The sequence below is a fragment of the Schistocerca americana genome, chromosome 4 (genome assembly GCF_021461395.2).
Source record: "Schistocerca americana isolate TAMUIC-IGC-003095 chromosome 4, iqSchAmer2.1, whole genome shotgun sequence".
Lineage (NCBI taxonomy): Eukaryota > Metazoa > Arthropoda > Insecta > Orthoptera > Acrididae > Schistocerca > Schistocerca americana.
The window spans coordinates 688,794,092-688,818,044 of record NC_060122.1 but is presented as its reverse complement, the minus strand read 5'-3'; the positions used below and the strand labels follow the sequence as shown (position 1 = coordinate 688,818,044).

At 43.6% G+C, this 23,953-nt stretch overlaps 1 protein-coding gene across 1 annotated transcript in view; it reads left to right on the top strand.

Moving 5' to 3' along the window:
• The window catches only part of LOC124614075 (protein bric-a-brac 1-like), an 843,081-nt gene that overhangs the window by 109,509 nt on the left and 709,619 nt on the right, over positions 1 to 23,953 (top strand). The gene's annotated exons all lie outside the window — the stretch shown is intronic.

Sequence of the window (23,953 nt, the reverse complement as noted above, 5' to 3'; positions counted from 1 at the left end):
TGTTTATTTGCGTCTGTACCTTTGCCTCACACTTCACATGATCATCTTTTCAGTTCACACACAGCTTTGTGCTGGTCATCCTAGCGACGCGACCATACGACAGATGAGCGAGAGCTGATTGGAAAATGGAGTTTTTTTTTGGGGGGGGGGGGGGGGGGGAAATCTTTGACACTTCGTGGGACCATGGGATTGTCGTCTCAGTAGATGGTGCTATTTTTTACCACTCATTACACGTGGTTATTCGAAATGCAAGCAACAGTTCAGTTGTATCCAAAAAAGAGAGGGACGTCTCAGATTGATTGGTACTGAAGTCACTTCTCACTTTTAGCTCGGGATAATTACTGCCGGAGTCGTCAGCGAGCGGAGGTCGTGAATTACACTACTCCCCGAAGATCATTTAATTTCGTAATTCAGTAAGAATCGTAGCGTAACATAATAATCATCGCGTAACATACTCCTGTGTCCATTTGGCTCGAGTATCTCTACTGACCGTGAACAAAATATTGTGTGCTGTTGTTGATATCTCGAGAAATATTAGCGTTACAGAACTCATCAATTCCAACATAGTATACCAGTCCTACGTGACGATTTTCGTGTCGGTCAGTGACAGATGTCGCAACACTTCACCATGATTGTCGTCGTCGTCGTCGTTGTTATTGTTGTTGTTGTTGTTGGTGGTGGTGGTGGTGGTGGTGGTTCTTGCTCAAGATATGTCACCTAGCAATTTTATCTCCGCGACATTTTATTTAGATTAACTTAGCGGCTTCAATTAATTGACTTGCGACCATGTACACTGTATATGCAGTGGTTTTCGGTAATCAGATTATCTCTTCCTTATTGTAGATAACAAACAACGCTTTGATTGCCCTTTGGTCGTGAATTGTGGTCCCCGTTTCCTTTAGCACGTGCAGAGAACAGCAGCTAACGGCGTTGTCTCTCTTTGTGCTGGTTAATCGTGAGACAGGTGTCCAAAGAAAATACTAATTTCTGGATTTGATATCTCTGTTAACACGGTTTTAACGCAGAAGTCAGAGTTTCAGTTAAATTGTTTTGATATCAGGCGTCTAGTGTATATCTGTACTAGAGCGTATGCACTAATGGTTGCCTTGATGACTTACCAGCAAATAATCATTGAAATGCAAATATCATAGATTAGCGACTAAAATAACATTTTTTAGGTAAATGCCTCAGGCGACTTGTCCCATTCTAGGTCAGATCACTTTGTCCAGCTCTTTTCCCAGTGGGACGAAATATGATTCCTGGAGGTTTGCAAAATACTTTTCCACTACTGCCACAACCTCTCCATTGGGCGCAAAATATCTTCCAGCAACAAGTACACTGGCTGACAAAAAGTGTGAAGCAGTCAGAAGGCTTGGTCAAAGTAACTTCGTACATATACATGCCATCAGTCGGTACGTAAACGATTAGAGTTAAAAGGTAGAACGGCCACCAGAGTGCAGTAGTAGTGTTAGTTGACTTCAGACTTGGTAGGGTATAAAAGGGCGTGAAATGCGTCAGATGTTGTGACGCCTGTGAACGACTCGGAGATGGTGCATACTTTTGTGAGATAATGGTATTAATAACTGACGGAATTTGAAAGGGACTTCAGTGTGGGTTTCCATTTGGCCGACTGATCGACTCACACAATACGCAGATTTGTGGGGCATTCAGATGTGACAGTGACCCGATGTCTGACTGAATGGGAACTAGAGGGCAGGAATACTGGTCATCAAGGTTACTCGACCACTTTTGACCACAAGGGAGGACCGCTATATTGTGCACCAAGCACATCGAAACTTCTTCATATGTGCGCTTGCCATCCGAGAACAAGTAATGAACTCTCTGCAGCATTGTGTCATTCCGCAATATTTGTCGGAGTCTAGCAGCAGCCAGATTAGGGAAATACCGTGTCGTGCGTAGGCTGTCCTGCGTCTGACTGGTGCCGTGGCCGGCCAGCACGGACTGATGATAAATAGCGTCGCATGTCTTCAGCGATTATTCCACCCTTCCAGATGACGATTGTTGGCGAGTGTATTGGCGACCTGGGAAGAGGTCCCATACTCCCAATGTTTTGGAGAGGCGCCGCGGTGTTATTCTCGCCGTGATGGGGTGAGGAGCCGTCTGGTGTGACTTAAGATCATGGCCGGTAGTGACGGGGGGAACTTTGACAGCACGACAATACGTCACCGACATCCTGCGTACGTGTGTGCTACACCTCATGCGACAATATGGTGATGCCATTTCTCAACAGGACGATGCTCTTCCACAAATCCCACTTATCTCTTTGAACTGTGTGCGTGATGTTGAGGTACTCCCGCAGCCATCAAGATCCCCAGATCTGTTTCCAATAGACCACGTGTGAGACCAACACCGTCCCATTTTCAGTATCCAGGACATCAAAGACCAGTTACAACAGTTCTGAACCAGCTTGCCTCAGGAGAGGATGCAACGGCGTATGTCACCCTTCCCAACGAATCAGTGAATGCATCATACTGACAAGTGGTCTTGACTGGCGAGTTCTTAGTAAACTTGACTCGATTTTGTAATCACTGAAATAACATCACACACCTTTTGAAATTGCGAATCTTCATTTTGTTTCCTCCTCCTCTTCTTTTGGATGCTTCACTTTTTTGTCAGATAGCGTATTTTAAGATATTAGAATACTGTCTGACAAAAAAGTAGGGAATTACAATGGAAGTAGTTGCACGGGCGTGTTAGCACATGACTGTTTTTAGACGTTGAACTACGTCCTTAAACTAAGAAAAGTCCACGTATATTGCCTCAGTTCATTCCACTGCACTGGACGAACATTCCAATGGTTGACGTGCTTTGGGTTTTGGCGAAATGCAAGAACGGCAAATCTCCTGTGCTGCCTCATGGGCTTGACATACAGAAATGTTTTGAGTTGTGGAGGGAAATACTACAGGGCTGCGTGAACTCAGCTGGTTTCTACTGTGATGGTGACATTTGCGGATTGAACAGATTCGGCAGATATAAAAATTTGCAGGATTAACCTTGTTTCGTTGTAGTAAGACCGCGTACAAGACGTTTTCTGGCGGCACTGTGGGAAATTGCTCCTCCAGCGCGCTACTGAAATGATCGATTTTGATGTAACTATTTACTACGTGAAGACGCAGTTGCAGGTCGAGAAACAGTCACCAACCAGTAAACAACGATGGATAGTTTCTTAATAATACATTAGATTTCAGCCATGCAAGAACAGAACTCGCAAGATGGGCGATCAATATACGGCTGAAATATCAGTTGAAGTAATAGTTTCTGCGAGAGCACTCCAGAAATTTGATAGATGAGTCAGTACACCACGAAAATATGTAGAGAGACGGCTCTTCAGTAATGCGAACATCTTGGTTTTATTTTTGTCGGTCCTTGAGCCCCTTGGTTCTCTTATTGGCGACGCGCCTATGTGAATAGCTGCATTGCATTGACGAAAGGTGGTTGTTTTCTTCTGCAATCCACGCCGTCTCTTCAGTATTTTTTTCATGCAGACTTCCTTAGAATTCACTGCTTATTGTTTTCTTGTATGCAACATAGTCAATAACACGAATAAATTTTGCGTTCCAGAAAACATGTACATAACATTTTCGGAAGATCTAGTTGATTTCATCTTTTGTGTTAAGGCCTCGAGTTCAGACTCGCTCCTTTAAATTCTATTCGTTTTGTGGATCGACGAGGCCCACGTCTCATACACAGTAACAAAGTGGCGCAAAATGCTCTGTTGAATACTTCTTGAAATGTCCCAAACATTACTGAAAACTTTTTGATCAACTTTCATAAAATGCAGCGAACATAAAGCCTGAAGCTTTCTCATAGGTATTTCTTTATGAAAAAATGGGTCGCATTCTTTCTTTTGGTATGGCTACGCCATCAGCGCTTTCATTCATCATTAGTCGATCTCGTTTCAGTACCACATTATGCACTTTTACTTTATTTCAACCCGTGGTTACCTTTCCAGAATTCCGATCTTCAAGTGAAGTACAGGAATCAATGTAGCTGCCCCATTTTCTAGGCCTCGAAAATTTAACGGCAGCTTTCTTATAAACGTCTACCGGCTATGAATTTCTGTCGTCGATAAAGTTCACAAAATAAAGATTTTTATCCAGTGTATTCATTTAAATTTACAATGGCGGGTAAACAGAGTTACTGCGCAGATTTCGTGAGTTTTCGACATTGCAGGCGGGTGATAGGAACTGCTTGCTTCAGTATTTTGGCTATACACCAAGCGAATTTTGCGACTGAGTCGTTGCATGGTATTCTGCCGAAATAGTAAGTAGACATCATACAGCAGCAATTCCGCTATTCCATGGAATACTCGCAACGGCTTGAAAACTTCAGTCTGTTGTGCACATGTTGACACCTACTTTATTATGATACATACATCGATAAGCCAAAGACAAAATTTCGATGGTATCGACACCATCTCTGTGCCAAGCCGAGAAATTTTCTTCGCATTTTCGCAAGGAATGCGTCGCCTTCGGGTTGTCTCGGCGGAAGCAGGCTCGCCACCATCTTGCGCGGGCTTTATCGGAGAGGTGACATCCCTCGCGGCGACTGGGGCGCGCGCCCTCCGTCTCACCCAATGATGTTAAAGACGGGGCGACAGCCGGCGGGGTCAGTAAGTGAAAGATGATTTTCGCACCCAACCAGAAATATTCTCGGCAGATCGGCCCCCCTGCAGTGGGGCGCCAGCTTGCTCGCGATTGGTCGGCGCTGTCAATGACGCAAAAGCGACTGGAAATGAAATTTAGCGAGCGGCGGGGAGATGAGTTTCTGGAGGCGCTGCGGCGCTAATTCTCGCGCCCAATTACCTGCAGTCGCCATCTTCCCGCCGGGGGTTCCCCGCAGCACCGCCAGGCTCGTAGAAGTAGACACGTCTTACCAACTGGCAAGAGTGAGTTTTCTTCCGGTTGAGAGCCTCACTGTTCAGATTTGTTGTTCATTGTATTCCTACGGGTGCTGTGACTGCGTCTCTTACTTGACGTGCATCTTTCTGTGTGCTCCGCTCTTAAACGCAGACGGACAGGTCCGGCGATACATTTGTGCACATCAACATTTCACTTGTAACAAATGATAGAATGGGTTCCTTGCGTGATATACTGTTGTTTCCATAGGACGCTCCTGCATGCGCGAGTACTGCTATAGAAGTGCGATTTTTCGAAGATGACTGCCAGGCGTTAGACACCAGGGCAATTCTGTGCATTCGTAAAGAACAGGCTTAGCCTTAAAAAAAAAAAAAAAAAAAAAAAAAAAAAAAAAAAAAAAAAAAAAAAAAAAAAAGGTCAGTCATAACAATCTTTGGTATCAGTTCGCGAACTTCGTGCAGACAGTTTTTCAGACACTTCGAAATTCTGCTAAAGTACTCTTCCACAGGGCATTTGTTAAAAAGGAACTGCCACAGTCACTTTGTGTGCTTGGAAAACACTTCTTTAAACCTTTTCCCGAAAGGCGTGCAATGTTCTACTGTTTTCATTGAAAGACTTCAAGTGGAACAGAAACTTTTTGGGTGAACGAGAATTCCTCACGGTACTTGAAGCGTTGCACTGTTCCGTTTTTGTGCTGGAAAATATTTATTATTATTAGTATTGTTATTATGATTAATAATAATTCCTTTGGCCGTATGTAGAGCACGTAGAAGCATTAATCAGGTTTAGTCTTATTGGTCTTCTTATCGTCCCAAAACTTTATCACTCTACACTTTGGGCTGTCGTCTTTCTAGCGCCCATGTGTTTTTTTGATGTAACTCCTTTCTGTTAGTCATTTGAACGTGAACTTCGAGTTTCTAACTCTCAGTATGTCGTCCGGGCACGTATCAGTGGGCTATGAGCTATTTTCTTGGGTTTTGGATAGCCGTTGTTCTGTGGATTTTCAGGATCAATTTGTGATCTGGAATATTTTCTTAGTTAATTGTTATTCCATTCGTGTTGTATGTTCCATAAAATTGTAGAAGTCTTTCTGTGGTCAGTGGAGTAACATCGTTAGGTCATGTAATACAGTTATTCTTGTGTACTTTTGCGCACCCAGGCACGATCTTGAATTACAGACGCGAATATTTTACGCGTTGTCTATCGTTCTATTTTCTCGATGATATGGGTGGTTAATAATCGTGTTTCAGCTTTGGAGATCGACTGTTCGGCTTTGGTGTTACACATGCGAGGGCTTCAGGCAATTGTCCTGGACGGCTTTTTATGTTTACTGTATCATTGCCAGAATTCCCGATTTTTCTCCCAATTATTTGGGGTGTTGAACCAAAGTAATATTGCCAGGTCTCGTAATGAGGAATTCCACATCTGCTTCTTTGGAGTACGTATACTGTGTCAGCTCAGAAAAGATTTGGATACCAGTTTTGACAGCGATCTCGTAAGCTTTTCTAGGCTTCAGTGATCGACCTGGTAATTATTGCAAGTGCATAAGAAAAAGCAGTTTCGTGTCTTTCGTTTTAATTTTTTAAATATGTAGTATTTTTATTTTTAAATTTTCAATTTTCTCGTCATCTTTCTTTCATTTACGTAGTTGACCTACATGGCCCCATAGAATTTGACGGAAATATGCTATTCAGTCATTCTGCGCTCTCGTACCCCCATGATGTTTACCAATGTGTCACACTGAATATGTAAAATTCCGTTTAATACGGTGTAGGCCATCTGTTGGAATTCAAAGCACCTCTAGTCGTCTCGGAATGGGTAGGAACGGGTCCTGCATGTTTTTCAGGGGAATCTTATACCACTCTTCCAGCGTGATAGTGGCAAATGTAGGCAACGATAACGAAAGTGGATACTGAGCACGCCGCACTTCTCTCCAAAGTAAACCACAAACGCTTAATAGCACTGAGAGTTGGGGAGTGTGGTGGCCAGAGATAAGAGACAATTCATCTTCGTGCTCACACAACCAGTCCTGGACGAAGCTAGCATGTGAACAGGGGCCGTGTCGTCTTGGAACACAGGATCACCATTGGGGAACGAACATTGTACAATGGGATGGACCTAATCAGTCAAAATGATCACATAATCCTTGGCCACAATGTGACCTTGCAAAGTATCCAGGGGGCCAATGGAATACCTCTGTACGACTGGCCAGATCATCGCCGAAGCCCCGCCGTGTTTCACTTTTGCGACGAAAAATCGGCCAGTAGTTGGAAAAAGTGTGAAACAGGGCTCCGTAGTCCAGGTTTTATGGCTTCGGCAGCACGTTTTCCGGTTATGGACATATGCTTCATTGACGAGTGGTTTTGGAATTCGAGCTCCTCCTGCAGTACCCTGACATGTCTCCCTTCATGTTGTTTTGGTGCTGACAAGGTCCACGACATTCAGTTCTGCAGTGACTTTTGCAGCTGTAGTCCTCTTATTTTTCCTCACAATCTTTTTCAATGACTGACTGTCACGATCACTTGACATACAATTTCGTCCGAGATGTGACTTAGCGTATAACGTTTCTCCGCTTTCGCTGTACGTTTGCCTAGTGAAACATCCACTATTTCGGGTACCTAGGCTACGGAAGCACCCGACCGACCACACGAGCGCTAAATATTTTCCCACTTTCGAATTCACTTAGTACCGACATTATGCACCCACAACTACACAGAACACTGTTCTGACCATTTCGTGGTCAAATACAACAGCAAAACCTGCAGGCTTGGCTTGCATCGAATTTATGTTCCAGCATGCGTTTCTCGCATTGTTTCCATATTTTTGTTCAACCCGATGCATCTACATGTACACTCCGCAAGCTATTTACGATGTGTGGCGGAGGGTATTTCGTGTTCTTATTGAGCACTACTCTATCCGCTTGTGCAGACTGCTGTAACGTCATCGTCTGTAGCATCAGATGAGATAGGTTGAATAGCTCTGCTGTCAAAGAATATTTTCGTTGTAATTCAAAATGTGTTTTGCGATCGACATTGACCTAATGGCGTTTGAGAGCCTTTCAGTTTCATTCCAGCTAGGTTAGTCGCCAATCTGCGACTGTCTTGCCTCCGCATATTTCCAGCAAACTTGTTTGTCTTCTCGTTGGAATGATTTTAATGAAATATTTAAACGTACTTGCTTATAACGGAAGTCGAGGAACTATCACTGTATGACTGCTAACTCGTCGAGTTTTGGATTGCCGCTTGAGGATCGACAGTTCAAGGACGAAATATTTCGTGCTTTCCGTCGCCATCTGCGGTGTTCATTGTTCGGGATAGTTTCAAAATCAGTGTATTCCGTCTCCAGCCATAGTGACTGATACATGAAGCAGGCAGGAAGATTTGATATCACCTAAAAAGTTCCCAGCAGTCATAGATGAAATTTTCAGATCCTTGAATTGGATAAACAACGGAAGAATACGTTTTAGTGAAACAAAGTTTTGCTGAAGACATTGAACTGTTTCCTTCTAGTGCAGATAAATTTCAACAACGAACGGAAGAACATATTTCAAATTAAGCTTTAAAATCGTTGAGTATAAAACTAAAATAATCTGTAACCAACCCATCGAAAAGAAAGTAGTACAATTCTACAATGAAATCAGAGAGACAGTTGTTGAGTTGTGATATTTAGGGCCATTAAAGACTACGATCGGATGGAGAGAAAAGGAAAAACACGTCACAATAAAGATGAGCCGGAGTGGCTTAGCGAAACTAAATAATTTTCACAGGAAAGCTTCCTAAGTTTTTCTGAAGAGAGAAGTGTGTATTAGTAGTATTGACCATTGACTATTCAGAAACTGAGGGCTACTTAGCTAGTAATGGAGAGGCGCATGTAGAGAATTATGACAGACAGGAAAGGAAACAAAAGTATAAAAGGTGCAGACTGATCAGGAAGACATAGTATCTCCGCAATGAAAGCGATGTGGAGGTATGTAGGACGTATAGCCAGGCGGATGGATAGTAGGTGGTCCGAGGCAGTCCAACAGATAAGAAAAGTCTGAGACGACGACCCATTGTAAGGCCGGTAGTGGAAGTTCACGAAAGATCCAGAAGCACATGGATGCTTCTTGTTGAAGACAGCATTGCATGGAAGAGTCTGGAGGTGGTCTTTATTCGACTGTGAATATGAGATTGTTGTTGTTGTTGTTGTTGTTGATGATGATAATGATGATGATGATTGTTAACAAGATTAGATTTTCTATAAAAGTTTTACTGGCAGGTGTTACCGAGCATGGGCGACGTGCTTGCTTTGCGTGTACATGGAACTCGGCGTCTTTTTTTCTTGTCCTCCAGCTATTCTTAAACGATCGTTGAACTTGACGGCGACTTCGGTACGGCTGTTTTCAAATGGCGGTCGCGTTGCAATTGTAGGGACTTCTTTTTGGCTGCGAGCTGTAGCGACACGGCGCACCCCTGCGTGCCTGCGCATTCGCCGCGTTCCGAATGTTGTTTTGTAAGGTGCGCACCAGCCGCAGTCAATTTAGTTCCGAGGGCCGGCCTAATGATATAGGTGTTTTACCGGAACATCTGCGGGTCGTTGTTCATTTCTCGTAATGGCCGGCGCGCCGGCCAGAGGAGCCGCTCTGTTATTAGGAACAATCCGGCCGCGGCGTGGCCCAGGCGTCTGGCGCTCTGCGCCGTGACACCGCCGCTGTCGCCGCTACAGCTTAAGTCTCAACACCGCACACTCCACGTTTCTTTCCCGTACATGGGTTGCAGTGCACCTCACTGTCACCAAAACATGTGAACGTGATACTACAGTGGGATTACCAGTCAGCAGATTTGGAGGGCAGAGGGAGTAGGAAAGGGGGCGAGGGTGTTGACGTGGGTATTTATAGCTCCATTATATTACAACTGCGCGAGGACTTGGTATTTCATCGTCAGATTAAAGCATACAGCGAACACTATTTTTTTTAAAACTGTGTTTATTATTCGCCTCCAAACATTTATTATTTAGCTCTAAAATGATCCGATCTAACAGTAATTTATTCCAATGGACCGTAGCTTTGCCTAGCAATTTCAACATTACTGCTGCGACAGTTCAAAATTAAGACTCTCCTGATACAACACGTGGTTTGGTGGCTAAGAGAGCGTCGGGCTACAGATACAAAGCTTTGGAATGCAAACCTCAGTCGCTCCTGGGATTTCATGTCACTTTTAGTTGGTTTTTTTTTTCATTTCTGACAATGATTTGCATTCGTTTTACCCCTTTCTCTCCAACAGTTTTATTCATATTTAAAATACGTTTTCTGAACTCTGCATCACGGAGATAAAGGAAGTATTAGATTCAGTATTTTATATTTTGGCTACTAAATTGAGAATAATAAGAGAGGCTACGCATTAGTATACAAATATATGCATCATACTCTGTAGTACAGCAGACACAAGCAAGAGCAAAATTCCTTTATTGTATTTTACGAACCTCCAGCCACACAAATGGTGTCATAATCGCATAATCGGTTTCAACTTCTTATAAAGTTATCATCAGATGATTTGAATGCTTTACATAGTAACTTATTAAAGGCCGGATTTATCACGTCTTGCAAGCTTTAACTAATGTATGGAGAAAGTATGTCATTGTCAGAGCGCTGAGCAGTGAAAATCTGAAAAAAATGCATCCCATATGTGTCAAATGTGTTCTTGTTATGAAACGATACCTAAAACTAATTTACCAAACTCGAAAAGAAAAAAAATTATCGGTTGGTTCGTAATTGGTGCTTTTGACGCACTTGGATTAGCAGGTGATCTAAACAATCATCTGTGAAACTTAACTTGTACACCGGCAGTCGTTGGAAGAAAACAGACTTTTTCAGAGTTAGCAGCAGACAGCTCGAATAACAAGACAGATGCACAACTGCATTGCAGTTCACTCTGGAAAATTCAATTTTGGCTTCTTCAGTGAGGCATTTTCTCTAAATTTATCCAGCAGGGTTTCGTGAGAAGAGCGTTACATTTCTTCCAGAGATTACCATTTCGTATCGTATTGCGTCTCGTTATACTTTGATATGGACTATATCAGTCTGTTAACGACCCTAGCATCGCGTCTCAGCATTCGTTCGACGTCTTCTGACGTGCCTACTTGATAAGACCTCAAACGCTGGAACTGTATTCTAGGTTGCATTAATAGAACCCTACCAACCATTTTGGTATTCACGCGAAGTTCGCGAGTGTTCTCAGCGACTTTCTGCCTTGTTGAGCTCCGTTTTAGACTTAGCGCCTGGTGAGGGATCCTCGGTCAACAACTTCAAACAGGAAGCGGATGTCAGCGCGTTTGCCTGCTAAGGTAGCTGATATTTGGGAAATCAGAGTGTTCCGTTGTCTGGCGCTTCCACGGCACATACGGGCGAGCGGCAGGTGCGAGAGGCCTGCAGCTGCCACCCCGCACAGCTGAAGCACGACTACATGCGCCTACTCGTAGCCGCCTCTCCGTAATTACACTCCAGTATCCGGTGACCAAAAAAGCCACGCAAGTGTGCCACATCCGACACTTGACACAGGAAAAATCATTCTGAGATTTTCTACTACGCCACGTACTACTTGTCGGCAGCTGTTATCGTTAATGACCAACAGCTTTTCTTCCTGTGTTACCTGGGTACGAAACATAACGGCAATAAAAGTCACGTCCGTCAAGATTGCCTTTTGCCGTCATTGACGTCAACTGTTGCGTCTAGGCCACACACGTTTATTTATTCTATCATGAAAATATTTGTAAATGGCAATATCGTTGATCGGTCTAGAAAATTAGACCTCTTATCTTTCACGTTTTCGTGTTTCTTCTTTATTAGTAAGGTTTACGTGCATTACGTAATTATCTTACCTGATATTAAAAGAACAGTGACTGATTATTCCAGTAGTGTCTGACACGTGAAAGAATTCTTATTGTGTGAGGTTATTTCTGCCCAGTAGTGACGGTTGTTCTGAAGTCTGGATTCATTGTCAAGCAAGTTTGCCTGCCGTATTTTCTTTCTGCAATACGTGCAGCGCTGAAATTAAAAGTCGTAGACATCATCGAACTTGTAAATCGTTGATTTCTTTCTAATTCGTACTTTTTCATATAACTTTCCTGAGATGGATGTATTACACGTTGTTTATAATTACACATATATCCAGGCATGTAAACACGTCACGTCCCACATGTCAAGAACCTCAAGCTTTTCTGTAGTCGCAGGTACCTCACAATACGCATTGATACTCTTAAAAAGTGGATCTGTTAGTGACTGCGTCTCATGGCACTACCGAGAATTCTCCGGCAAAATTATATCTCTTGTTAGAAGTTGTGTATTCGCACGATAGTGACAATGAAGTTCATACAAGATTATAATATACGAGCTGAAGAAGCTCTTATTTGAGAAGAGCACCTATTATCTGTATCTCTGCTGTAGGCTAGAATTACCCGTCTTCTCAAGACCTATCGACAGTTTTCCCGTTGTCCAATCATATTAGCAGTTGTATATTTGAGGAAATATTTCGTCAGTTGGACCGGCTGTCTTTGTAGGTGCTACAAGCACTGATATTTGGCGGAGCGTGAAGGTATAGAAATGAAATGACCGTATGGCATTGTTGGCCGGGAGGCCCCGTTCAGGGAGTTCGGCCGCCGTATTGCAAGACTATTTTACTTCACGCCACTTCGGCGACTTGCGAAACAGATGAAAACGATGATGGACACACAACACCCCGATCCCTGCCGGGAATCTAACCCAGGCCCCTTGCGTGATAGGCGGTAACACTTCCGCTACGCTACTGAGGCGGACAGAGTATAGAAAATCGTTGCTTGTCACACGTAGGTATGAGGACTGGGGCAGCCTTAGTAGTACAGTAACTTTAAAAAAAAATGGTGCTGGGAAAACTTCGAAGATCAATGTACTTATTCTCCAGAAATTTTCAAATACCTTTCTGGTATGCTTTAATGGGTTTGTCTGGTTGTCTAACACATTGAATACATTCGAATTTCAGACGGAGTAATGAACACGTAAATTGCCGTTTTTTTTCAGCTATTTGAAATTCCAGATAGCAGAGATTATAAATTACGCCATTTCCTATGTAGTTGGTAACAAACGCTGCAGCCAGGCATCGAGCAAGTAGGACATCAGCTATAGATGCTGTTAGTAAACAGCTCCAGCCGAAGAGAGTACAAAACATGTGGTGTACTAGTATGAGAGATCACTGCCTTTTTATGATACTTAATTTTTACCTCACTGTGTGTTTTGGTGTACATACAGGGTAACATACCCGGTGAGCACATTTCGTACTATTTTGAACATACATTCGTTAAGTCCCACTTCTGGCACATGTTCAAACTTGACTAGACTTGGTGTGTTGTGGATATGTTTGAAGCGTATGATGATGTGCATTGGGCTTGAAGCTACCCTCCTTTGGTAAAGGCCAAGCTAGTCGTCGTGTTCTTAACCTGCGAATGCTCGGATATGACGTATCTCCCACGTTTCGTGAGCGGGCGGAAATGGAAGGAAATGGGAGGTGGCCGGGGCCACGAGCAGTGCTCCAATTGCTCGAGAATTGGCAGCGGCCCCCTGGCTGCACGCTCTGCGCTAGTAAACTCTCTCTCTCTCTCTCTCTCTCTCTCTCTCTCTCTCTCTCTCTCTCTCTCTCTCCCCCTCTCCCATTCACGTTTCCCCTCGTTTGTCGCCTGTTTCTGCCCTGCATCGCTTACACTGGTACGGCTAAATACTTGCTTTCTCTCCTTTCGTTGGAACAGTAAGTTAAAACTTTGCACACTACACTCACAAAATTTGCTGCGTTTAACGTATGTAGATATAGTTGAAGTGCCGTGGAATGTTACCGTATCAACTTTTAACTGATGTATTCTTTTCCTTTTCCTTTCATTTTCGACTCGGGATGACATGGCCAATATATAAGGTTGCATTTCGTACATTTTCACTGAAAAACTTTCGAATAAAAGCAATATAATAATAATAATAATACAAACAGAAACAGGAATTTTTGTGTGAAGAAACAAAACGAGATCTTAATTTCTAATAAATAATGTAGTACTGGAACAAAGAACCCGCTTTCAGTATTTCGGCTGTGACGTAGGACGGAATTTAGACAATGAAATTGACAACTAGATTCTAAAATTTAACGCTTTCTGTGGTACAATTAGAAATACGCTGAACAAAAAGACAACGGAAAACAGACGAAATTTTACAAAACCATGGATCTGAAACCTAGATCCCCACGCAAAAGAATATGGGCAGGATCCAGGCTGCGGTAGGAATCGTGGAAACAGATCAGCAACATAATTTACACTTCACTTACTATAACAGCAGAATTGTAATGCAAACCCCAATTCAGCTAGCGCAGTACATTTTCTGAACCTCAGATAGCATCTGTGCTACAGATAGCAGAGATTATAAATTACGAGCCGGCCGAAGTGGCCGTGCGGTTAAAAGCGCTGCAGTCTGGAACCGCAAGACCGCTACGGTCGCAGGTTCGAATCCTGCCTCGGGCATGGATGTTTGTGATGTCCTTAGGTTAGTTAGGTTTAACTAGTTCTAAGTTCTAGGGGACTAATGACCTCAGCAGTTGAGTCCCATAGTGCTCAGAGCCATTTGAACCATTTTTATAAATTACGCCATTTCCTATGTAGTTGGTAACAAACGCTGCAGCCAGGCATCGAGCAAGTAGGACATCAGCTATAGATGACAAGCATCAGATTGCAGTGTATGTAACGCTCCACCTCTTAATCTAATAGATCCCGCCTTCCACCTTACTTTTTTTCGCTGTTCTCGTATACTTAAACCGTTTTGTTGGATTCTTCAGCCGAAGTTCTCAAATGGTTCAAATGGCTCTGAGCACTATGGGACTTAACTACTGTGGTCATCAGTCCCCTAGAACTTAGCACTACTTAAACCTAACTAACCTAAGGACATCACACACATCCATGCCCGAGGCAGGATTCGAACCTGCGACCGTAGCAGTCGCGCGATTCCGGACTGCGCGCCTAGAACCGCTAGACCACCGCGGCCGGCCCGAAGTTCTCCTAGCGCCTCATTTTAGTATTTGTTTCGGGCAGTTAACTGGTGAAACGTCTGTCGTTGACTTAACAAAAATTTAAGTCACGAGGTTGGTAAATTGTGGACATTGTTATGAACAGGAACTCGGAACGATATAAGGCTCACAAAACTTGGAAGCAACATATTCTGTTAAGCAACAAGAATGTAGGTAAATTAACTCTTTGATGTGGAGGTGGAACGCCACTTCTGTCTTCTGTTGCTAATTCTGCCTTGAGGTGTACTTTTGGCTGTGTAATTAGTCATAAACTACACAAATGATAAATAACTGCACGCTTTATAAGAGGTCTGCTTTTACCGGATCACCATTTTCTTGTCGTGACTGCGTATTTGTTGTAAAATAGGGGCCGGCCGGAGTGGCCGAGCGGCTCTAGGCGCTACAGTCTGGAACCGCGCGACCGCTACGGTCGCAGGTTCGAATCCTGCCTCAGGCATGGATATGTGTGATGTCCTTAGGTTAGTTAGGATTAAGTAGTTCTAAGTTCTAGGGGATGACCTCAGCAGTTAAGTCCCATAGTGCTCAGAGCTATTTGAACCATTTGTTAATCTTTGTGGAAATGATGACTAAATATACAAATATGATGAGGGAATTTTTTATGCACAGTTTTGGAACTGATAAAATAAATGTAAAAAAAACTCAGTGTATATGTGACTAAATATTACTAAGGTAAGGCGACGCTACTGCAAAATAATTAAGGAGTAGGAATCACAGCTCCTTCGATTCTGCACCAAATACGAACATTATATATAAATTGAAGGTGGAGGCGGGGAGAAAGGAAAGGGATTACTGATGTCAGCTGCATCGGGACATTAGGCGGAATTAGCGGCAACGAGTGAAAATGTATACCGGACAGAGATTCGAACCCAGCTTACTAGGCAGTTGCATTAGCCACTGCGCCCTCCGTTACCGCAAGTGCGCGCACTATCTCGGTGCCCCTCATAGCCGTTCCACATTCCCACCGAGCGCCACCCATCCACAGGCCCTGTCCAGTTTACTCACTGGTTATTACTCTTAAGATTCCCGCAGGAGGTCGGACGTACTTGTCCATCCTCACGAAGATAGATCTACTCTCCATCTAGGCGAATTAATTTTATTAATGCATGTTGTCTGTTCTTTCGGACCACGCATTCATATAATAAAAACGAACATTTTCGCCCATTGCCAATAGTGGGTATGTTCCATTATGTGTATCTGCTCTCCAGAGAACAGGAGCAATCCTTGGCATGGAATTACTGTTTTGTCTACGATGAAGCTGCTGCTGTATGGTGTATTGTTCATGGTCGGACCAGCTTCTTTGTAAGTTACGCTTTTAAGAACGCAGCATGCAAACTACGCCTGCTCAGTGATCGGTTAGTGGAGCCATCTTGCAGTAACATTTCCTGGAATGGAGTCGCCGGTAATCACTTTATGGCGCCCCTTCGACACGCCGCAGCTTCTGAAGGGCGGGCGTGTTCAGCGGGAGGCAGTAGCAACGTTGCTTATTTCCTGCACCCCCGCCGCCTCTCGCTGATGACTTGCGTGTGCCTCTTCCAGCAATCGCACAAGCGGATAATGACAACATGGCGCGTGCGGCGTTCAGTTCTTCGCGGCCCCTCCGATTTGTTAGCATCCGCCAGAAGCAAGATGGACGACTTCTGCCGGCTGGGGATAGTTCTTGACGCTAAATGTAACACGCCGACCTCTGTACGGTCTCCGAAGCGACGTCTTACCAATTCTACCAAGCTTCCGTAGATTATACCAGGTGAATAGACTACATAAAGTAGAAAGAAAGATGCCAAAACTTATCCGTGAGGTTCTCTGACGGAACACAAAGAAAATGGAAGAGAGGGATCGCTTGCTTGCTTCTTAACACGCATCAACCGTTGTTAGCTACCAGTCGATGCTGAATTTGATTATAATAGTAACACATGGTAAAACAAGTAATCGCAGATTCACATAGACAAATCTAGAATGCTCTTTTCCATATATTCATGTTTGGTTGATACACTGACGTGCACGAGGAATGTGCACCGCAACGGCAGTCCCTGTGTAGTTCTAGTAAACTTCTTTACGCCTTACGTTTCGCACAAACCTCTGAGAAGAATTTCGTTTTCAGGATCTGCTGCGGGTGTCATCAGTGAGCTTAGTAGGATTAGCCAGTAACAGTCGTTCTAGTTAAATGGGTCTCTCCTGTTTTTATTAGTCGAGTTGGATTTAAACAGCGGGAATGGCGTTGTGGAATTAGTTGCTCATGCACTAGCCAAGGCATGTGTAACGGACACCCTCTCGTATCACACGTCGCCCTATCTTCACGCTTCGCTTGAACACGTGCTCCATGTTTGATTCTCCAATTTTGAGCACCAGAGTGATGGTTCGTCTCAGATGGCTAACATAGCCTTATATAAATATTAATCTGTGGTTGCCCTCCTATATTTCAAAGTGACAGCGTCGTTCCGAAGTGTGCCGATCTTCTCATAATGAAGAGACGCGATGCAATGCCGTAAGGGCTCATGACGCAACGTCCATTATGTGTGGTCAGGGTTAAGTGAGTGGTAATGCAACTGGTCGCAGTATACTAATGTTTCCGCTTTTATAAAGTGTGTTTGTTACCCTCCTGTCGATATTCCCCTTAAGGCAGACGTCGACAGGCTCTGGCCCTTCAGTCGACTCTGGACGTGTAACGAATTCTAGCTTTTGGATAAGGCTATTTATGAATATATGTAAGTCTGTTCCCATCGTCGGTTAATGAAGGGGCGTTTCTGGCAATTTATATTCACCAGCCGCGCGCTTGTCGCAATCACTGGAAATGTATAATGATTGGAATTGTTAAATGACGCGTCCTTTTTCCGAGTGTTGAATTTTTAAACAGGCCGGACCGCGCTGGCCGTCCGCTGGCGCTCGTACGCCAAGTCTCCCGCGGTCTTTTTCACTGCGCTCGTCAGTTTTTGCGAACGGTATGTATAATGGAGTACGGTTAATATTCCGGGGTAGGGGCAGCCACTGATTACTGCCCAAAGAGTGCGGCGACACGCCAGTTACACCGCTTGCCGCCGACGTCCTCCCTCGCCCGCGCAAGAAATTAACGCCCTTTGTTTTTGGCTACCGGTCCCCTTGAACGTTTCACGCTTAAATATTTACATTCTTCGTTCCGCGGATGTTGCCTGACCGTCTGCATATGTACTGAATCTCATTGCTGTTGGCGTCATCGCAGCTACCACTTTTCCTTTAATGGTGGAGTTTTTAACATAGCGTTTTCATTCCTACCTAATCTTCACGACGGCATTTCCATCTACTAGAAATATCTTGCATTGTTACTTTTAGCTTTGAATGACTCCTAAAACGCGTGTACTAAGATACTGAGTTTTCAGTTGCAGTCTCCCCGACAAGCAACGCATGATCTGGAGTATGCAGGAATTAGTCACTTCTCGTGTAGATATTTCCCTAAAGAAAAGTTTCCATGAAATGTCTGCCGCAGTTATATTCTTACACCCGCAATAGTAATTAAATTTCATGCGTGTATCTAATGGAAAATTAGACATGTTCAGTTTTATTTGAGTCATACGTGTAACCACAATGCTACCACATATTCGTGCACGACGTATTTCCGTGACTGGAGTAAGTTTAACTGATCATGGAGATGCTGTAATTAGAAGAAAAAGGTGAAGATCCTAAGCCTGAGAATAAGTAAATTTGGTACTAGTGGACTTCAAAATGTAAGATATTACGGCAGACCAAGGACCTTAGATTGAGAGCTGCACTGCACTTCAAAGTGTTATAGACACATGCCACTAGTTTTCGTACGTAGTCATCAAATCTTTGTAAACAACGGTCGCAACGTTCTACCAATCGTTCAATTTATTGACGGTGGAAATCAGCTCCTTGACGACGGAGTCATTCGAGGACCTCTGTGTGAACGTACTCATAGTCGGAAAATGTGCGGTTACTAAGACTGAGTTCCTCGACATTGCATTATGTGGTCAGTACCGAAGGCGTTTCTTCACGATCATCGCCACGACTGTGCGGCCCTGGTCAAATTGTTGGCACCATTTTAGTACGGCTTGACGCGACATTGCATTTGACCCTTACGCCACCAGAATTTCAGGTGAATCTGTGCGCAGTTTAGACGTTTTGCCTCCAAGAATCGTACCGCCCCGCTTACTTCAACCCAGTAGTATATTTCAAGTTGCCGCACCATTTCCCTCCCACACCATGATGCACCTGTTATCCGTACAGAAGCATAACTGTGTTTGCAGGAAACCCAGAACATGTACTCTCTTCTGACGATCCGCCACTCTGGTTGCGGAACGTTTTAGCGTGAGATGACATGTGTAACTTACTTTTTGAAGTTTCTTCATAATAAACAGCTAGCAGCAGGTCTTAGCGTATCTGGGACAACTAGCCGTACAATTGTAATCAGATTTTTGGCAATCACCCTTTCTTCAGGTGCCATGCGAGGTTAACAGCTCTACGATAATTTCTAACATTCCGGTGTGTTTGGACATAGTCCGTCCTCACTCTAGATAGTGTTACACCAAATGAACACACTGATCCTTTTCATATTTCACGGCATCTAGTACAAAGTACGTTAGACTTTATCCTCTACAATAAATGTGCATCGTCGAACAACAGGAAGATGCTCCATCGTCCCAAAGCTGCTATACACCGCTCCACGTCACCTATTTGGAAAAACAAACGATCATTTTTGCAGTTCTTACTGAGTGTAATATCTTGTTCAGTTGATGACTGATGACCTCAGATGTTAAGTCCCATAGTACTCCGAGCCATTTTTCAGTTGATGACTCCTGGCAAGTACGTCGTAGCAATATACTAACCACTACAGGATGTCCGAAGTCACCTTGAGTCGAAAGTTAAACGGCGTGTTTTACAGGGTTGCATCTGCTGTTCTTGCATTACTTATCAAACAACAGTGTTGATAATATCCAGTCCACGTCAAATCGATCGAATTCTTAGTAACAGCTCTTCGACCACGCAATCAAACACTGTGCATTCAAAGATAGAGATTTTTCTTATAACTAATGTATCGGGATGTGTTCGTAATTGTCTTGCATTTATTCGTCTAGTAATTCTGGATGACTTCTACTAGATATCTGTACTTGTTACTGTATGACACTTTCGATTTTTGCTTCTAGTTTGTCATGATCTCGATTAAGGAGTAACTTTTGACAGAAAGTGTGCTTAAGGTCCTGCTTCCTATTCAGACAAGATGTCACGCGCCGAAGAAATCACGGGGTTGTAGACGCAATATTCCAACGCGACGCTTACAAAAGAAAGCCGTAATCCCTATGGGACAGCTCTGCTATTACAGCGCTTTTCATTTGACTGATGCCGCCATTGTGTGAAATCTCTAAAGATTCAGCTTCCGTATTCGTGGTCATACAGTCTCCCGGAAAGATGCCGCCTACGATGTTCGCTGCGGCCGGTTATATATTGTCAGCGTAGCGGCCGGTTCGTTGACATGTCTTTGTTGGTGTCCCCGTTGTGAGAGTACGGTATATTGGGAGCCGTTAACGGTTCGCCGTGACTCGAGAATGAGCGCCGCGCTGCCGTGCCGCGGGTGACAATGTGGCGCTTCTGTCTGTCCGCTGGAATCTTTCTTACTGCGCATAACCCTTTGTTCCTAGCCAGATTGCTGAACGCTGCAATGACGTCACGAACTTCAGAGTCGTCAAATGCTCTTGGGTTGTTGACCTTCAGCGCGGAATACCTTCCTCTTACCAGTGCTTTCACAGAAAAGGAGATCTGATGATATATGTCATCTTAATCGTAGCTAACATGATAGTAAAGCTGAATATTAGCGTGGAGATGGTGCATCACATAAATAATTGTGTAACACGAGACCTGAGCGTGACTTGCATACCGCATGTGCTTTATATAATTTTTCCTCAATTGAACCTGCCAATACCATCCGTGAAGTCATCAAAATGGGGAGCAAAAACCACTCATCGAAACCCAGTACGTGTAAAATACGGGCTAAAGCGAGATTTGCAATTATTCTTTTAACTTAACCTAGATTTCAGGCTAAGCTACAGATCAGGGCCACTATAAACTCTTATTCTTTGAGTTTATACTGTCGTACGGAGTCCGCTGTTATTTGCCAAATTTATGTTATTTTGTGTTTGTAATCTGTCCCCACAGTTGGCAGTTAATCTAAGGCGGAGAAGTCTTGAGCACCATCTGTCTCTGAATGTTGTAAACTCTATTCTGTTCAGTATCGTAATTTAACTGTTTGTGTATCAGATTTTCTGGCAGAGATGGGGAACAATCACAGAATTTTCTTAAACGAACCTGGAAAACAGCCCAAAAATATATTCAGCGTGACCTGTGTACCAAACTAACGGCTGTCTGTCTACCGCGCTGAGTCGATCCGGGTCTGGCAAATCTCCCTGTCACGAAAACTAGAGCGCTGCATGTTAATATATACAACCAGATAGGTCCACCACTACAACCTGCTTCTGAAAAAAATGATACAAAAGCAGATGAGATATTGTCAGTGTTCTGTTCTACCTCTGTTTATGAACTTGTGACTCACACGGCGCAATCTGATTACGTCACGGTGTCAGAGCCGACTTCCGGTGTCGGTAAGTACAACTCATCCAAATTTTGTCATTATTGCTGTTATTGCACTTTCTGGCGCTTCGAGAATTAATTTTTTCTTTGTAGCGGAATGTAAGGTGATAGGAAACTTTGTGGCTGGTTAAAACTGTGCGCCGGACCGGGACTTGAACCCGAAACCATTGTCTTCTACGGACAATTGCTTTACCGTCTTGGCTACCAGTGCACCACTCACGAGCCGCACTCACAGATTTACTTCCCGCAGTTCAACTACCTTCCAAACTTCAGATTTCTCCTGCATGTATGCGTTGTAAAATATGTCGAAGGTAGGAGAGAGGTACGTGCTGAAGTAAAGCTATTAGGGCTGTTCGCAGGTCATGCCTGAATATCTCAGGTGGTAGAGCAATTACCTTCGGAAGCAAGGTTCCGGGTTCGAGTCCCGTGACGGCCCACAATTTCAATATGCCAGGAAGTTTTCTGTATTTGACTGACATACGTCTTTAACTGTTCCAACACCATCGTCATAACACTGTTGAATATTTGCTTGTTTTTCAACGCACGTTTCACATCCTAACGTGACGGTGTAGTATTTCTTTATAGTTCACTTTTCTGTATCCTTCGAATATAATAACCGCGCAAATGCATAGTAGAGGTATTCGGCTTCAGCTTCTAGATACTAAATTTTCGATCAGCTGTAAATATTCAATAGTGAACAAAAAGTCTGTGTCTTGCTAACCTAAACTGCACACGCTAACCGAGGGAGCTACAAGCAGTGTCGTGTACATTAATTGAAACGGTTAAAAGATGATCACGAGTCCAGATATACGGATACATGTGCGTCGGTGTAGATACGGGAGCTCATTGTTTTTCTAAAATTTTGGGGAAAAGAGGATTATCAACGCGAATATGGTGAGGTGCCCCCCCCCCCCCCTCAGCCGACAGTAGGTAGGCCTGCCCACAGCGGCCGCTGCCGGCGCCGCCGCCGCCTTGGACTTGGAGGAAGTGCAGCACGGCGAGACGCCGCCGCCGCCACCGCCGCCCTTATATAATGCAGCGGCCAGAGAAAGCGGCGCTGAAATAATTATGCGCCACTCGAGGCGTCCGCCCCCGCACACCGCGCACGACGAGCGCCGTTCAATATTTCACATGTTACTATTAATATTTGAGCAAATGAGTTTTTTATTGTCCGTGTACACCCTGCCCCCCACGTAGCCCCCGTGTGCCGCTATTCAGCACGGAGCCGCCGCCGCCGCCGCCGCCGCCGCCGCCGCTGCTGCTGCTGTATGAAATTCGGTCGGGTCAGGCCGTGCTGGCCAGAGGCGGGCGGCCCGCCCCGCGAGCCAATCTATAGTTTGAAACGAGTTCGGCTCCGCGCCGCGACCATTGGCTGTCTACACTTCTCTGCCGTTACGCTTGTAATCAATCAAGTTAATAATTTGATTCTACAGCCTGCCAGTACTGTATATAGATGAATGTTTACTACGAAATATAATCGAGCTCATTTATTAACTTGCAAATTTCCAGCATTTGTTCCCAATCAAATTAGAACTACCAGCCATAATAGAGGTTCCTCTCTTTTATTTTTTATTTTTTTTTAATTTTTCGCAATGAGAGCAGAATTGCGCCAGAACAAAAAAATCGTTCCCAAATGCCTGTCTTTAATTAGGTCTCACCCTTCAGTAGGACATTGATCACATCAAATGCCTACCAAGTGAAACTTGTGCCTGGAAAAAGCACAATGTGTTTTAAACCTTCTTGAGACGAGTTACATCTGGTCATTTGTATCCCCTATTCTTGTGTACTCCTCATCCTCCTCCAAGAACAAATATTGAAATCTGTCAGAGAACTAATTGTTTCAGTTGTTATTTTCTCTTTGCCTCATTACCATCACACACCTCAACAGGTAACTCGATTTATCTTAACCCTAGCAATACCAACGCATACTCCTTAACATGTACTACTAACAATGGGGAATACTTTATGTCAACCACAAAAATTAAAAATTAAACGAATTTCATTAATTACTGTTAATTTTTATGATTAACGTGCGTTTCAAGTAGTAACTGATCTATAAGTAGTGTCCAGAACCTGAAAATGTCTTTCAGTACAATCTTAGCACCATCAATGCATTTTTCCTAACGTGTACTACCAAGGAGAGTTTCTGTATGCCCACCACAAAACGTTTAAAGAAATACAAATTTCGTTAGTTGTCGTTGACTTTTATTCATAAGATACTTTTTAAAGATATGTTAATGTGTAAGAAGGTTCGTGAACCTGAAAAAGTGAATATGACATTCGTTTTGACAAGTTATACCCACTACTGAAACTTAAATTTTTGGGTTAAGTTTTACTGAAAAATTTAAAACTATTACGGAATCAGTTAGAAGAACTAATTAAAAACAATATTTTTTCAAAATTTTGAAATGTGAAGAAAATGACTAGGTTATAATATTC